Below are 17430 nucleotides of genomic sequence, written 5' to 3'. Positions count from 1 at the left end.
ACAGAGAGAGGGTAGTGACAGAGATAGGGGGTAACAGAAAGAGAGAGGGGGGGTGACAGCGAGAAAGGGGGGTGACAGAGAGAGAGAGAGGGTAGAGAGAGGGGGTGACAGACTCAGAGAGATGGGGTAACAGATTGAGATAGAGGGGGTGAAAGAGAGAGAGAGAGGGGGGTGACAGAGAGAGAGAGAGAGAGAGAGACAAAGAGAGGGGGTGAGAGAGAGAGGGGATGGCAGAGAGAGAGAGAGAGAGAGGGGGTGGCAGAATGAGAGGGATGAAAGAGAGGGGTGACAGAGAGAAGAGAAGAGGAAACTCCAAATCCTACTGGGAGAAGAGGAGCCAATGGTGAGAATAGCTGCACAATATGTGACAGCGTGTCACAGACTGAAAGGGACATGAAAAACGGAGGACTTAAAAATCCTTTACATGGACCCACCCCCCATTCCCCCTTTATATTACCCCCCCCCCAAACTCAACTGCTTTGGCAATGCTAAAATGTATTTGGTCCTGCCAATAAAGCTTATTTGAATTGAATTGAATTGAATTGAGAGAGAGAGAGAGAGAGAGGTGACAGCGAGAGAGGTGGTGACAGAGAGAGAAAGTGAGGGGGTCACAGAGAAAGAGAGAGGGGGTGACAGAGAGAGAGAGAGAGGAGTGACAGAGAGAGGGGTGACAGAGAGAGTGAGAGGGGGTGAAGGAGAGTGAGAAGGGGTGACAGAGAGAGAGGGGGGTGACAGAGTGAGAAAGAGGGGCTGACAGAGAGGGTGACAGAGAGAGGTGGTGACAGAGAGAGTGAGAGGGGGTGAAGGAGAGTGAGAGGGGGTGACAGAGAGAGAGAGGGTGACAGAGTGAGAGAGAGGGTGACAGAGAGAGAGAGGGGGTGACAGAGAGAGAGGGGGGTGACAGAGAGAGAAAGAGACTGGGTGACAGTGAAAAATAGATGGGGTGAGAGAGAGAGAGAGAGGGGGGTGGCAGAAAGAGAGAGGGGTGACAGAGAGAGAGGGGGGTGACAGAAAGAGAGAGGGTGTGACAGAAAGAGAGAGGGGGCTGACAGAGAGAGAGGGGGTGACAGAGAGAGAGAGAGGGGGTGACAGGGAGAGAGAGAGAGAGGGTGAGTGACAGAGAGAGAGGCGGTAATAGAGAGAGAGAGAGAGAGGGGGTGATGGCTAGAGAGGAGGGGGTGACAGAGAGAGAGAGGGGGCATGACAGAGAGAGAGGGGGTGATAGAGACAGAGAGAGGGTGAGTGACAGAGAGAAAGGGGTGATAGAGAGAGAGAGAGGGGGGTGACGGCTAGAGAGAGGGGGGTTGACAGAAAGAGAGAGATGGGGTGACAGAGAGAGAGAGGGGGGCATGACAGAAAGAGAGAGAGGGGGTGACAGAGAGAGAGGGGGTGACAGAGGGGGGGGGTGACAGAGAGAGAGAGAGAGAGAGAGAGAGTGACAGAGAGAGAGAGGGGATGACAGGGAGAGGGGGTGATGGAGAGAGAGAGAGAGGGGGGGTGAGAGAGAGAGGGGGGTGACAGAGAGAGAGGGGGTGACAGAGAGAGAGAGGGGAGTCCCCCAGTCAGCTTTGCCTGGAAGTGGAGAGGAGGTTGAAGGAGTCTCACCGTGCTGAGCGCCGGTACAGGCTCCGATTAATGATGTCACAGTCATGTGACTGTTGACCGCCCATATGTGTGGGCGGACAGAGCTCCAGAGAGCCCGCACTACCACCTGGAGTGGACACAGGGCTCCATGATTGAAGCCACACCCTGCCTGGGGGTGCTGGGGGTGCAGGCTGAGTGGAGGGTGCAAAAATCACTGCTAACACTGCCAATTTGTTTGCGCCCCCCCCTCAACCTGCGCCCCTGGCGGGCGCCAATCTGGCCAACCCATTGGTACGCCCCTGACTACTGAATGGCCCCCAAGCTTGCCTGACCTAAATCCAATAGAACACCTCTGGGACATTATGTTTCGGTCAATCCGACGCAGCCAAGTTTCACCTGGTCCAGATCTGGGAGGAAATACCCCAGAAAGACATGGGTCTTAGGAGAAAGATAAGTTAACATTACAGATATATGTGCCTAAGTCAGATTTCATGAATGGGGTTTATATCCACTTTAATGCATTCTCTGTCAGCTCACCTCCAGCCGCCCCCCCTTCTCCCAAATACTTATCTGAGCCTGATCTCTCGATCCAGTGCTGTGCCTAAGCCCAGTGATGCTGCTCTTTCCCCTCACAGGACATGGAGGCAGCAGTGGGAACCATTGGCTCCTACTGCTGTCAATCAAATGCTGTGGGGAGGGAGCAGGGTGCGGGGTTGTGCCACGCTGGGTGTGTGAAAATGCATACAGCCCAGCTTGGGATTGAGCCCGCACAAGAACCCCCATAGTAAGCAAAAAGAGGCACCAAGAGCACTGGCAGGGGACCCCAGAAGAGGAGGTTCAGGGCCATTGCACTGAGCAGGTAAGTATAACATGTTTGTTATTTAATAAAAAAAAAATATATATATATATATATATACACAGTATCTCACAAAAGTGAGTACACGCCTCAAGTTTTTGTAAATATTTTATCATATACAGTGACAACACTGAAGAAATGACACTTTGCTACAATGTAAAGTAGAGAGTGTACAGGTTGTATAACAGTGAATAATTTGCTGTCCCCTCAAAATAACTCAACACACAACCATTAAGAAGATTGCCGAGACCCTGAAACTGAGCTGCAGTGCGATGGCCAATATCATGCAGCGACAGATTCCACTTAGAACAGGCCTCACCATGGTCGACCAAAGAAAATAGACATATGAGTGCTGCCAGCATTGCTGCAGTGTTTAAAGGGGTGGGGGGTCAGCCTGCCAGTGCTCAGACTATACGCCACACACTGCATCAAATTGGTCTGCATGGCTGTCATTCCAGAAGGAAGCCTCTTCTAAAGATGATGCACAAGAAAGCCCGCAAACAGTTTGCTGAAGACAAGCAGACCTAGGACATGGATTACTAGAACCATGTCCTGTGGTCTGATGGGACCAAGATAAACCTATTTGGTTCAGATGGTGTCAAGCATGTTTGGCGACAGCCAGGTGAGGAGTACAAAGACAAATGTGTCTTGCCTAAAGTCAAGCATGGTGGTGGGAGTGTCATGGTCTGGGGCTGCATAAGTGCTGCCGGCAATGGGGAGCTACAGTTCATTGAGGGAACCATGAATGCCAACATTAACTGTGACATTCTGAAGCAGAGCATGATCCCCTCCCTTTGGAGACTGAGCCACAGGGCAGTGCTTCAACATGATAATGACCCCCAAACACACCTCCAATATGACCACTGCCTTGCTAAGTCACATGTGTTGTCACATGAAAAGATATAATAAAATATTTACAAGAATGTGAGATACTGTATATACAGTGCCTTGCGAAAATATTCCGCCCCCTTGAACTTTGCGACCTTTTGCCACATTTCAGGCTTCAAACATAAAGATATAAAACTGTAATTTTTTGTGAAGAATCAACAATAAGTGGGACACAATCATGAAGTGGAACAACATTTATTGGATATTTCAAACTTTTTTAACAAATAAAAAACTAAAAAATTGGGCGTGCAAAATTATTCAGCCCCCTTAAGTTAATACTTTGTAGCGCCACCTTTTGCTGCGATTACAGCTGTAAGTCGCTTGGGTATGTCTCTATCAGTTTTGCACATCGAGAGACTGAAATTTTTGCCCATTCCTCCTTGCAAAACAGCTCGAGCTCAGTGAGGTTGGATGGAGAGCGTTTGTGAACAGCAGTTTTCAGTTCTTTCCACAGATTCTCGATTGGATTCAGGTCTGGACTTTGACTTGGCCATTCTAACACCTGGATATGTTTATTTGTGAACCATTCCATTGTAGATTTTGCTTTATGTTTTGGATCATTGTCTTGTTGGAAGACAAATCTCTGTCCCAGTCTCAGGTCTTTTGCAGACTCCATCAGGTTTTCTTCCAGAATGGTCCTGTATTTGGCTTCATCCATCTTCCCATCAATTTTAACCATCTTCCCTGTCCCTGCTGAAGAAAAGCAGGCCCAAGCCATGATGCTGCCACCACCATGTTTGACAGTGGGAATGGTGTGTTCAGGGTGATGAGCTGTGTTGCTTTTACGCCAAACATAATGTTTGGCATTGTTGCCAAAAAGTTAGATTTTGGTTTCATCTGACCAGAGCACCTTCTTCCACATGTTTGGTGTGTCTCCCAGGTGGCTCGTGGCAAACTTTAAACGACACTTTTTATGGATATCTTTAAGAAATGGCTTTCTTCTTGCCACTCTTCCATATAGGCCAGATTTGTGCAGTATACGACTGATTGTTGTCCTATGGACAGAGTCTCCCACCTCAGCTGTAGATCTCTGCAGTTCATCCAGAGTGATCATGGGCCTCTTGGCTGCATCTCTGATCAGTCTTCTCCTTGTATGAGCTGAAATTTTAGAGGGACGGCCAGGTCTTCGTAGATTTGCAGTGGTCTGATACTCCTTCCATTTCAATATTATCATTTGCACAGTGCTCCTTGGGATGTTTAAAGCTTGGGAAATCTTTTTGTATCCAAATCCAGCTTTAAACTTCTCCACAACAGTATCTCGGACCTGCCTGGTGTGTTCCTTGTTCTTCATGATGCTCTCTGCGCTTTAAACGGACCTCTGAGACTATCACAGTGCAGGTGTATTTATACAGAGACTTCATTACACACAGGTGGATTCTATTTATCATCATTAGTCATTTAGGTCAACATTGGATCATTCAGAGATCCTCACTGAACTTCTGGAGAGAGTTTGCTGCACTGAAAGTAAAGGGGCTGAATAATTTTGCACGCCCAATTTTTCAGTTTTTTATTTGTTAACAAAGTTTGAAATATCCAATAAATTTTGTTCCACTTCATGATTGTGTCCCACTTGTTGTTGATTCTTCACAAAAAATTTGTTTTATATCTTTATGTTTGAAGCCTGAAATGTGGCAAAAGGTCGCAAAGTTCAAGGGGGCCAAATACTTTCGCAAGGCACTGTATATATATATCTTCACAATTACTTTAATCGCTTTGGTAGTGAAGCAATGGAATATTTTAGTTACTGACAAATTTGTTATGACTGATATTGGGTAATGGTAATTCTAATGTTTCCATTATAGATGGTCTTTGGCACACATTGTTGCTCACATTGTGACCATGCAGTACAGTCATGGGGTCAATAATCACTTATTTGCTCTTCTAAAGAGTGTTGAGAATGAAAAAAAAAAAACATTCAATAGCAAAGCAATGAGAGAGAGAGAGAGGGGTAGAATGTTCTTTTTTTTTTTTTTTTATATACTTCAGTTGAACATTGCCACTTCTCATGTCACACATTTATGAACTGCAAGAAACCAGACAAGATTTCATAGCAAAATGACTTTAGTCAATCTTTATAAATTGGCCCTTTTTTGTGGCAGATGTTCAAAGCTGGGAAAAATCTTGAATATTGCAAAAAAGAAGAACGTATTCTTGATGCATGCTCACACATTTGCTGAGCAAAGCTTTACCTTTCATGCGGAAAATGAGTGTTCTATTTTACATTGCACAACACAAGGACTGCTTCGAAAACAACAACACAGAAACAAAAATCTCAGCTCTAAAGCTTCAATGTCTCACATAAATACTGGAAATAAATGGCATTAACTAAGCGCCAGTGTTGCTGGAAGAAGCAGTGTTGTGTTACTGCTTCTTGTCAAGCACTCATGATAGATCATTGTTTACCATTCGCACTCAACACTCCACTTGCCACTGACAACTAGCAAAGAAGCAAAATATGCATAAGCTCCTTTTATGACCTTTGTTGTCTGCTTTTATAAGACTTCCATAATGTGCGTGGGTGAGCCTGAAATTTTTTTCTTGTCTCCTTTAGAGTCCTATATTTTTGTAATTTCTTACCACCACAGCAATGCTTGAAAGGAAATGTTACTTCTTAGAGACAGAAAGGCTTTTACTTTTTAAACATCTTGTGGAGCTGGCAAAGGAGACGAGAAATAGAAAGCAGATGATCCCGGTACATTTAAACCCATAATGAGGAGGAGATAGGACATAAAGATCTCAATGAATCAATAACACAACTTTCTTTTCCATAAAGAGAGACAAGAAGTTAGCATTTGCTTCTTTTATAGTGTCTTACATGGGTTAAAGTTAAATTAGTGACGCTAATAAGTGAGCTAAAAGATAAAATATAGCAACCAGCGCAGTCTAAATTTCAAATGATTAAATAAATATAAAAAAAAAAAAACGCACTAATATATACATATACCCTATATTGTCAAAAGTATTGGAACACCTGCCTTTACATGCATATGAACTTCAATGGCATCCCCGTCTAAGTCCGTAGGGTTCAATATTGAATTGGACCATCCTTTGCAGCTATAACAGCTTCAACTCTTCTGGGAAGGCTGTTTAGGAGTATTTCTATGGGAATTAAGTAAATTTGTTAGGTCTATGTCTTTATTGACCTTGCTTTGTGCACTGGTTCAAATCATTTGGTGGAGAGGCGATTATGGTGTTTGTGGGGGCCTTTTATTAATCTGGATAGCAGCCTCCCTGGTTTGTTGCCAAAATGGTGTAGCCGTGCATCTAGATGTGACCTCTTTATTTTCTTGATTTGTTCCGCCCAGAGGTCAAATTGGTGTTTAGTGCCAAGCTTTGACATGTTCTGATAGGTCTGAATTAGAGAGATTATATTGTGCAGTGCAAAGCTGTGTACTTGCAAGTTGGTATTTGCGCAGTAAGGACTTTTTAAATGAAGCAGTATAGGAAATGATTTTTCCTCTTAGTACCGACTTGCCAGTTTCCCAGAAGGGTACTGGATTGTCCTCTTGATGAAATAGTCGGCGAACAACAACAAATTGTTTCCCTCTATTTGTAATGTGCGCTGGCACCTATATTTTAATAGGATGTTGTTTTTATCAGCAAAGTTAAGATACCTAGCTATTACTGGTCTGGGTGTCTTTCTGGATTCTGAAAATTGTCTGAATCTGTGCGCTCTTTAAACTAAGCAGCTGGGGCCTACTCCCAATGCATGTGGTATTTGAGAAGAGCATAATGCCAAGAGGGCGTCCGGTTTATAAGACTCAGGAACCCCAATGATGCGGAGGTTGTTCCTTTTCTGTTCTATTTTCTAAGTCCTCTATTTCATCTTGGAGGTATTGTAGTGCCTTGTCATGCGACTGTATGTCGCTATTGTTTTGTAGGATCTCATCTTCCAGGGAAGAGATCCTTTGCTCTGCCTCATGGATCTGCTGTTTGTGTGAATGCAGCTCCTTTTGTATCTGTGACAAACCTTGTGCCATGGCCATTTCCACAGCCGTTTTGATAGTGGGGGAGAGGATGGCAGCTACAGCCGTAGTAATCTGTGCTAGAGCAGTGTCTGAGAGTCCCCCAGAGGGGGTCATTGGGGGATTTGTGGTAGATGGCATGGAGAGGGAGGTGCTCACCTCTGCGTTCTCACCCGCGTGTTTCATTGAGTCTATGGGGAGGCTTCCCTGGTTATCCACCGCGTAAGCCTTCCAGAAAGCGATCCATGGATGGTCTGCCTGATCTTCTGCCTGGATGGAGGAAGGATTTGGCCAGTATACTGGACTCTCCTGCTGATTTTAAAGCCGATGTGTGGCGGGCAGAGCAGGAGTCTCTCACACTCGCTCCGTCTCCAAACCGCTTCCTCTTAAACCCATGACTAAGGTATGCTTTAAATACTAATACATTACCTGCTGTGCCATTCCAAACCAACCCACTTAATATAGCTGCCAAAATCAGTCCACACAATAACTTCAGAGTCAAAATGGCCATAGCAGCCTTTTAATAAAATACAACAAAAATATCACAACATTCCTGTAAAACAGAAACATAGGTTTATCCTGTTTTTGTGTTTGTAGAAACGCCTAATTATATTAGGCCCCTCACCACAACACAACGGCTCCAGGATAAGAATCCCTACTAGAAACAGAGACCTCCATCTCCTAAATTCCCAGTTCACCCACTGTTAACCGGAATGCACCTGAGGATGTCATAGATAGCATTTCAACCATTAGACTAGCACTGACTTTTTACTTCTTCCAAAGACCACAATTGCTAGACAGCTGCAACTTCTGACATAGTAATTAAAAAAAAAACAAGGTGGGTGGGTGGTATGTTCTTTCTCCATCTAATGAACACCAACTAGGGTATGTCCACTCAATCCTGGTAGACTCTTTGAAGCCCAACCTGGACCTGTATTGCAACTCCCAAGCCCAATCCTAACCCTTTCAAAACATGAATCCCCTCCTCACTAAGGCCTACCTTTAAATTTGTACTGGAGTGAGGTGAGCTTGAAAGTAAGTCAGACTGAAAACACTGGAGTGGTAAATTGCAAGATTAAAAGATAAGAAGGCATGTATAATATCATAGAACAGCAGCACCGCTAATCTGTTACTTGTGATTCTACCACCATGTGGTCTCTCTTACCTTGTTTCTGCACAGGACTGGGAAGTATAGGCATCATTAGATGTTACCTGCTGATTAATGTAGCAGCTACACAGCCATTCCCCACCCAGCCTGTTAATTAACCTTACTATTTAGCTGTGCTCAGGCCAACACCAGTTGCATTAGCAATAGGATTTTTTCTATCCCAAGGCTCCAGTCTGTGTTAGTTTCTGTGCTGTGTATTCCTGTTTCTCTGGTTGCCAACTTCATTATGTATTTTGATTACAGCTGTTTCTGCCCACCTACATCGCTGGCTTGTCCCCATTTCTGAACCTATCTGTCAACTTGCTCTTTTTGTACCAAATACCATACTCTGGTTCTATCCCTGCTCATCTGCCTTCTGTATAGGTTTGCCTGTGGGTCACAACCAGGTACATCCACCAAGAAGGTCGTCATTCTTTGCAGGGTGCTCTGCTGAAGATCCAGTGACAATCTACTTAGACTCTACTTAGACTCTGCACCAATACTGGGATATGGCTGCTATGTTCTTACATTTATATTTTTTGTTTATATCTCTTGGACCATTCTTGGTCAGAAGATATTATGTAATAGAGTTTTTGCAGAATGATGATGGCCAAACAGATCACATGTATAAATATATTGATGTGATGTAGTACTATGATAGATACTTTATTACACTTCATCTTTAGAATTACCAGTGTTCAGTGTTGTGCATACATGCTCTTTGGTGGCCATTTGATAATACATTTTGCAGCAGGCCAGTGGGCTGGGGTTTTTATTTAATAGGTTTTTAATAGGATTTGTTACAATGGTTTTAAAATAAGTACAGGGTTTTTAAATGCATGCTAATAAATATGCATAGCTGTAAATGCAGTTTCTGATATAATGTTTTGCTATTTTTATGTATTTTATTATTATAAATATATGTTTCTGTTCATGTGATGGGTTGTTGAGCCTATGAACAGGATTACTGTGAAATTAAATAATTTTATCCTAAGAACTTCAATTTATTCCTGCAAGCATTACCAACATCAGATTACATATTACCTTCTTAAAGGGGGTTGTTTGAATGAACAGATAATATACTGGACTTCAAAAGCCAACAGTGTGGCAGTCCTGTAGATCCTATTAAATGTCTAGCCTGTGTTAAGGGGTGCATGAAAATTCCTCAAAGCGTACTTCCTGGTTTGAGACCTATTAAACCTATTGGCAAACCCATTTTGTCTTGGTCTCCAGTTAGCATTGCTCTGTTACTGGTAACTGTGTTGGCATCTGGCCTTAATGGGCTTTACCTTATAGGTTCATTCTGGTCTTGCTTGACATTGTTCTTTAGGTTCAGATTCCTTTGGGCATTACTCATTAGAATTTGGAGCTTGTGCATTTTGATATGGTGACATGATTGGCCCTGGTGGCTTGTTTCCTAATTACATTTTTGTTCCCTTCTGCCAGTTGAGTTATGGTTGGAGTTCCCACAGGCATTTTTGTTCTTCGGTTTAATTATCCTTTAACAGGACACAGACAACAAAACCAAATCCTGTCTTGGGTTTTAAACATTTCCCAATTTTTTGATATGTCTTCACATTACCTTCACCTAATATTTACATGTTTAAATTTGAATCCAAATGGAGAAACGTGTGAATTCTGGATGAAAGTGGTGTAGATCTTGTTTGAAACATTTATAAATAGACACCGAAGTATTTTAAGTGTTAAAACAATAAAAGCAAAGATTCATCAATCCTTTTTATTGTTGGTGTAACAGAAGATATATTCCAGGCTTCTAAACAATGCTTTATGAATAATCCAAACATAAAATCTGGAGTATATGTTTTATTTCTGAATTTATAAAGAGGAATATCATACTGCTTCATTTGACATCATTATAATGTAGGCTTTTCTTGAGCGTGTTTGTGCAGTGGCTTTTGTTCTTATAAAGCCTTTGCTCAACATAGAAAGAGGATTTGGTAGTAATGACATTCTTCAAAACGTAAATGAGTAACTTGTTTCAGCTAAGTAAGTGAATATCCAAGGGGAATATTATTATTTGCTCTATGAACATTGCAAATAAGACTTTTGTAAATTTACATCCAGCTCAATATCCCCAAGATGAAATTGCTCCAGAGGTGATTAAATTGTTGCTAATTATTTATTCGTCATATAAAATTCATATATTTTATAGCAAACACAATTTTATCAGCATATATAGTCAGTAAAAATCAAATCAGGACCCTGCCTAATATATATCCATATATATATATTTTTATATAATAATCAGGGTGTTTGCACTGAATTTGCATGTTCTCCCTGTGCTTGTGTGGGTTTCCTCAAGGTACTCTGGTATCCTTTCACGTTTTCTAAAGACATGCTGGTAGATTAACTGACTACAGTCTAAAATTGCCCTAATATAATGGTCTACTAAGCATGCCCTAGATGGCTTTTTTCAGGCCCAAAAACCAGACAGATAAACCACTTTGAAACCCTTTAAGGGGGATTAATTGTATGCAGTTTGAGTACTTAGGGGTTCTCATCCATGCAGGGTGAGTGGTTGAAGAGGACTGATTTACAATGCTCTCAGGATTGATATGTTCTCATTTGGGATCAGGAATTCAGAGATTCTGCCAGACTTTTGGGGTGGGAAAGAGCCTTCAAACCCAAATTAGTGGAGTTTTTTTCTAAAGGGGTTAATCCACTTGCAAGAGAGACATAAAGAAGAACAGGAAACAGCTAACAGGAATCTGTGAAGTAGAGTGTGTAACATTGCACAGCTGAGTGAGCAGAATGGACTGGCTGGTGACTGGTGACCTGCCCTTTGGTATCCCTAAGACAACTTTGTTAAGGGACAAAGAAAGAAAAAGAATAAAGGTTTATACATAACCATTGCACAGAGCAACCCCGATTTTCCTCTTTTTGGGTCCCCTGCCAACACTCTTGACTCCTCCTCTTCTCAGTGTGCCACTATAAGAAACAGGGGGCACGGAGCTGTGCCATGCTTTGTGTGTCAATAGATGTACACAGTGTGATTTGGAATAAAGCTGCAAAAGTACCGTCACAGCAAACAGTTTTCTATAGAGGGCACTCAGAAAAGAGGAGGGACCAGGAGCACTAGCAGGGGACCCCAGAGGAATGAGGATTGGGGCGGTAAGTATGACATGTTTATTATTTTTGAAAAATAGAAATTTAACCTTAAAAACGTTAAACTCATTAAAGATAGTCAATACTCCTGCTGTAAATACAATTCATATTTACCCATTTACTTATAAAATGGCATAATAATCTTATTCAGCACTTAAAATTGACGTAAAGTATATCTCCAGCTAAATCCTAACTAGTGTTACAAATACTCCTTCCTCCTCCTAACACCTATACTAATTAACCTGTGTAAAAAGATGTATATACTTACCTATTTCAACCGCAACTGGTCTGGTCACGTCACCCTATGTTAGCCAGTAGTATTTGCAGGGGAATGGAGAGAGCACCATAGACTCCAATGGTGCAGCTGTTGTCAGTGGTGCCTCCTCTTCCATACAGCTGCCCCTGGCTGACCCAGGCTAGCCAGATCATGTGTCTGAACCAGGACAGGCTGAAAATGGGTAATTATATGAATCTTTTTTTTCACATGTTAGTTACTATACAGTAGGTGTTAGAAAGGGGAGGGAGCATTTGTAAGACTAGATAGACTATAGCTGGAATTTTACTATAAGTATTATTCCAACCAACTTCCATTGAACTCTCTACTATACCACCTACTCTGTAGTTGCACATATCAGAAACTAAAGGAAAGAGTGCAACAATGCTTCCTGTTTTAATTATTGATACAGGGAATAAAAAGAACGTGGAGCAACCAGCAGAAAATGTCCTTGGAATGAGATTCTGTGCCTCATAACTGCATACCTCCAGTTCCATGGAATACCTATTTTAATTCTACTCTTATACAGTTGAAAGGTACACAACAAAATGACAGAATTTACATAGAAATGATTATTTGGCTATACCAGTCAGTACAGAAAATATTTTTTTTTATGAAAAATATACAGTAGGTCTACATTCATCTTGTATTGTTTAACTGCTCACCAAATAAGCTTTTCTGTCTCAAATCCCAGTAAAGTCAAGTATGAAAAATACATGTATAGAAGAACTATATAAGCAGGTCTGAATTGTAATTCCCCACAGGAATAGAATAATCATAGACGCACTGGAAAGGGCAAGCGGCTCAGACATTCCACATCCTGAGCAATCCAGAAATATGACTTACCATTATGTGGCATTTACCTAGTTCTTCAGAAGCCGAGTACATAAAAGTCTGATAACTCTGTGGAAATTGCTGTAAAATGAGTGCACTAAGCAAACTCTAGATACGGCTACAGTACAGATATAAATAGCAAGGACATTATCCACTCCCAGAGCTGTATTTATACTTGGAATCTTTTTTACAGTGTCCATGCAAATATCACTTTCTTTCATTATCTTTTTAATAATTGCTGCACAACATAACGATCCCAGAGGAAGTGCTCCATTTCTGTGAAGCAGTAATAATTCATTGTGTGGTGCCTACTGTAAGAGGGGATGTTAAAAGCTAGAAAGGTTAAAGGGTTAATATATAAAGTGAATAAAGGATTGGCTGTCTTTGAGTAAGACATGTTTTAATCCCCGAGGTAAAATTAAACATCTGCATTTATTTTAATGGTTTAGCTGTAACTGAGTGCAAGAAGCTGTCAAGGGAAAAAGCGGGTGCGTTTAAAGGGAAACAATGGTGTATTTTCTTTAAGTACAACTTTTTTTTCCTTTAAGCACAAAGTAATTTTATAATATTAAGTGTTGGCTTTTATGGGGTTGGCTTTTATGGGTTTTTTTTTTTTTTTGGAAAGAATATAGTTTTTATTAAATTTGCAGTATGTATGCGCAAGTATACAAACAGCTTCTTTATCCGCATCAGAATAGGAGTAGGTAACAATCTTCCATGGATAATATGAAACATCACATGTATGAACCCTGAAGGAGATGAGCAAGAATCAATAATAAAGATCCTACAGGCGTCAGGTTTAAGCAACCACTTGGTCAACATTTGTACATAGTTTGAAATGGGTTCAATGAAGAGGGGCCAGGCTAGGTACCTGTTCAGGCTCTGATTATGCAATGGAAGATGTGCACCTCTCTCCGGTAATGTTGCACCTATAGAAGTCTGGTGTAAATCCTCAAGAAGAGCCACCTTTTCATTTAGTTTGAGGGAAAAAGAGGAAAAAGGGAAGACTTCCAGTGCCTGGGGAACAAGGCATGACCTACCAGGATTAGAAATTGTTTTAATGAACCCCAGGATAATAGACAAGAGGGCTACCTCCAGCATTTCTGGCCATGCTCTACCTGTGATTTAATGGCTTAACTGAAATATAGATTTCCAAAATGGTCTGATCCTAGGGCAAGGCCGCTACACACGGAAATATGTGCCATCCCTTTCTCCACATCTCTAACATTGGCCTGAAATCGACAGGATAATCTTATGCAGCATAATCACACTATGATACCCCCTGGTAGGTATTTTTTAATTACTCTCTTGTGCCCATGAGGCTATTGTTATTTTGAAGGGAAAGAGAAAAGCTATATTCCAGGCTTCCCATGAAAGAGCATGTCCCAATTCCTGCTCTTAGTGTCAGACAAAAAGGGGCGAAAGAGAAAGCGTTCGAAAGGAGGATGCCACACAGTTTGGAAATGGAGAGTGAACACTCTGTGTCAAATAGGCATCATTTTTCAAATGGGGTTAGAATCCTGGGAAGCCCTGCTGTTTTGTGTTTGCATAAAAGTGTTAAAGTTAAAAGTAGAATAGCCACTGTCCATGGTATGCAGAGGAGGGGACCGCTATTTCCAGCAAGGTTTTCAGTCCATTATGGCTAAGGGTGAAATTTCATGTTTTCTAATCGCATAATCCCAGACATAGAGAAAAGAGGATATTATAGGTGGCAGTACAAGTGGCGGCGGGTGGTTGTTGGGATGGATCCAAGAAGGTAAAAATAATGGTAATGATGCTAGGTCTCTCTAAACCTACCCATTTTTTTAAATTGATCTTTATGGAACCAATCTAGTATTCTACACAGTATTGCTGCGGTATGCTAAACATGATGGAGTAATCCTACTCCCCCATCACTTTCACGTTTGATCAGGATATTATAGCATATTTAACCTGGGGATCGAAGCCAGAGGAATTTGAGTAATATGGAACATGCGGAACTGAAAGATGTTTGAAAGATGTAAAGAAACCAGGGGAGGATATCTGTCTTGAAAAGAGACATCTTCCCAGCCAGAAATGCTTCAAGGTTGAAAAGATCCTGTGTCTGTGTTGTATGGTGGTCAAGATGGGGAGGTAGTTCAGTTTATACAGTTTACTGAGTTGAGTCAGAATCTATACACCAAGGTATTTGATTAAACCGTGGGCCCAGTGGAAAGGAGATCTGTCATTAAGAAACACCTGGGTGCTAGAGGGTAACAAGACATTGAGGCATTGAGATTTAGATACATTTGAAATTACTGAAAAAGCTAAAGTGTTCTAATTACTTAAGGATAGAAGGAAACACCATTTGGGGTTAGAGACATAAAGTAGAAGGTCATCTGCAAACAGGCTCAGCTTGTATTGTTTAATGTCAATGCCTTGTATAGAGTTGTTGCCCTTAATAAGTTTGATGAGTTCCCCATAGCTATGATCTACAATAGTGGGGAGAGGGAACAACCTTGGCCTGTTCCCCTGGAAATCTGAATTGTCAGATAGAAGGTCGTTACCTTAATTTGTGCAGTGCGGGAGTTGAGTGCCATAATTTTATGGGAAAATGCTTCTGGCAAACCAGCTTGTTCTGAGGCTGTCCATAGGAACACCCAATGGAGGCGATCTCTGCATTTAAGGAGGGAGGGCATAAACGAATCTGTTACTTTTAGCAATAGTAAATGAGTGATAGGATTTTAATAGTGTTGTCCTTTGCCTCTCCCATGGGTACAAATCCCACCTGGTCCAAGTTGATGACAGAGAGGATAAGAGGCTGCAGCCTGCCAACTAACATTTTGGCATAGATTTTTAGATCAATGTTGATAAGAGGAATTGGACGGTAGCTGAAGCATTGGGTTGGGTTTTTCTGGTTCTTAGGTATTAAAGTGATGTGTGCTTTCTGAGACTGCTTTGGGAAAAGACATGAGTCAGAAATGGAGTTAAAGGTAGAATTCAAAATGGCTGCTACTGTGTCTTTGAATTGTTTGTGGAAGGCATTGGAAATCATCTGAGCCTGGGCTTTTGCCTGACGGTAGTGTTTTAATCATATGATGTATTTCTTCTGTGGTGAATGGGTCCATGAGAGTGTCAGCGGTTGACTGGTCGATTTTACGTAATGCCTTGCAGGTGATATATTGGAGCAGTTGGATGAGACCCTGCAAATTAGAAGGGGTGGTAGTAGGATTGTGGATATTATACATGACAAAATAAAAGTTTTGGAATGCAGAGGCAATCGCTTGAGATGAATACACCCTTGTCTAGGGCAATAGAGTATGGTTAAGTAGGTTTTAGCTCTATCGATGTAGCTAATGGTCTTCTCTTGTTCCTGAATTTATACTTGGCCCTGCGAATATAATCTTTATGATGTAAGTAAACTGTATCTATTAGATAGTGGAGTTCTTTATGCTTCTGTTCCAGTAGCTGAAATGAGCCAGTCTTTGATAAGTGTTTATGCTGAAGCTACAAGGAGTGGATCTCATGTAGTCTGGTGATGGTAAAGACGGTTCCTTTTTAAGGTGAGTGCCTTCATCCATAAAAGTCTTCAATTCCCATCCCGTTGAGCACCATTTAGAAAGGAGAGAGAAGGTAGGAAGTTGGGAGGAACAAAGGGGGAAAAGATGAAGAATGGATATGGGATGGAGAGTCCCATCAGGACAAAGAAAGCCCTTCCCTGCACCCACAAACCCTAATTTTCTAAAATAGACAGCATTTTGCTACCTACATGACATTCAGTGAGGGTTAAAATCTACTTTAACAGATCTGCTAGTGCCTGAAAACCATATACTATTCTCTCACTATGCCTTCCCTATCACAAAAAAATCTCATCACTATGGCTGATGTGACCTCACACTTTTTTCTTTTTTTCAAAGGCCCCCGTAATGGCATTTCTAAGCCAGCTGAAATAAATTCAAAGGCTAGGCAGTGCCTTATGGTTACCAATATTTCAGTCTGGTGAGATTCTGCATTCATTCAGCAGGACCTCAAACTTGCTATGTTTGCCTCTCACCTCAACCGCTTCCCTATTCTTATAGCTCATCACTACCAAATTACATTGTTATGTGTCTTACTGCATTTTGAATAGAATTAGGTCTATTTTATTTTTTAATTTTGAACAGAGATTGGTTAAAAAAACAGCCAGATTGTTTTGCCATTTGTATCTCATGGGGGGGGGGGGGGGTCCATTTGTTTTCTGTCATGTAGACACAACAGGAAGTGAATGGAAATATCTCTAAAATGAGGGAAGTGACTTCCTACACAGTTGTCCCAATTGGAAATCCCTCCCCTCCATTGATATTCTGATGGCTAAAAAAATGTGTATTTTCCCTAATTTTTAGTACTATTAGGACAAGTAGAAAGATATAAAGCCTGTGCCGAAGGACTTTGTGTTTGCTTCAAGCAGATTTTACATTCCCATGCACATCTATGATGCAGGTCAAATGCAACTCAGAAGGTAGTCTTTGCATTTGACACAAAAGTTTGTTAGGAAAGCACCCAAATCTCCCAATTGGGGGGCACAGAGAGCAATAGAACAGGGGTTGCAAACCCTTGCCACTCTATCCAAAACTGGAAAAAAAATGCTTTAGATAAGCTTTTATAAATATGTTCTGCTTAGACTACATGATGAAATGGTAATTCCCACTATGGATTTGTGCCTACCGGAGATTTTCCCCTTAGAATTTAATAATTATGCACAATGGCAGAAAAAAAAAACTGTCAAGGGTTTAACTACAGTATTCACTACTCCAGCTAA

At 41.6% G+C, this 17430-nt stretch overlaps 1 protein-coding gene across 1 annotated transcript in view; it reads right to left on the bottom strand.

Moving 5' to 3' along the window:
* ENTREP2 (endosomal transmembrane epsin interactor 2) overlaps window positions 1–17430 on the bottom strand; it is a 1128669-nt gene that overhangs the window by 664810 nt on the left and 446429 nt on the right. The window lies entirely within an intron of this gene.

This window comes from Pelophylax lessonae, assembly GCF_965119305.1.
Source record: "Pelophylax lessonae genome assembly, chromosome: 4".
Taxonomy (NCBI): domain Eukaryota; kingdom Metazoa; phylum Chordata; class Amphibia; order Anura; family Ranidae; genus Pelophylax; species Pelophylax lessonae.
This window is presented reverse-complemented; position numbering and strand designations above follow the sequence as displayed.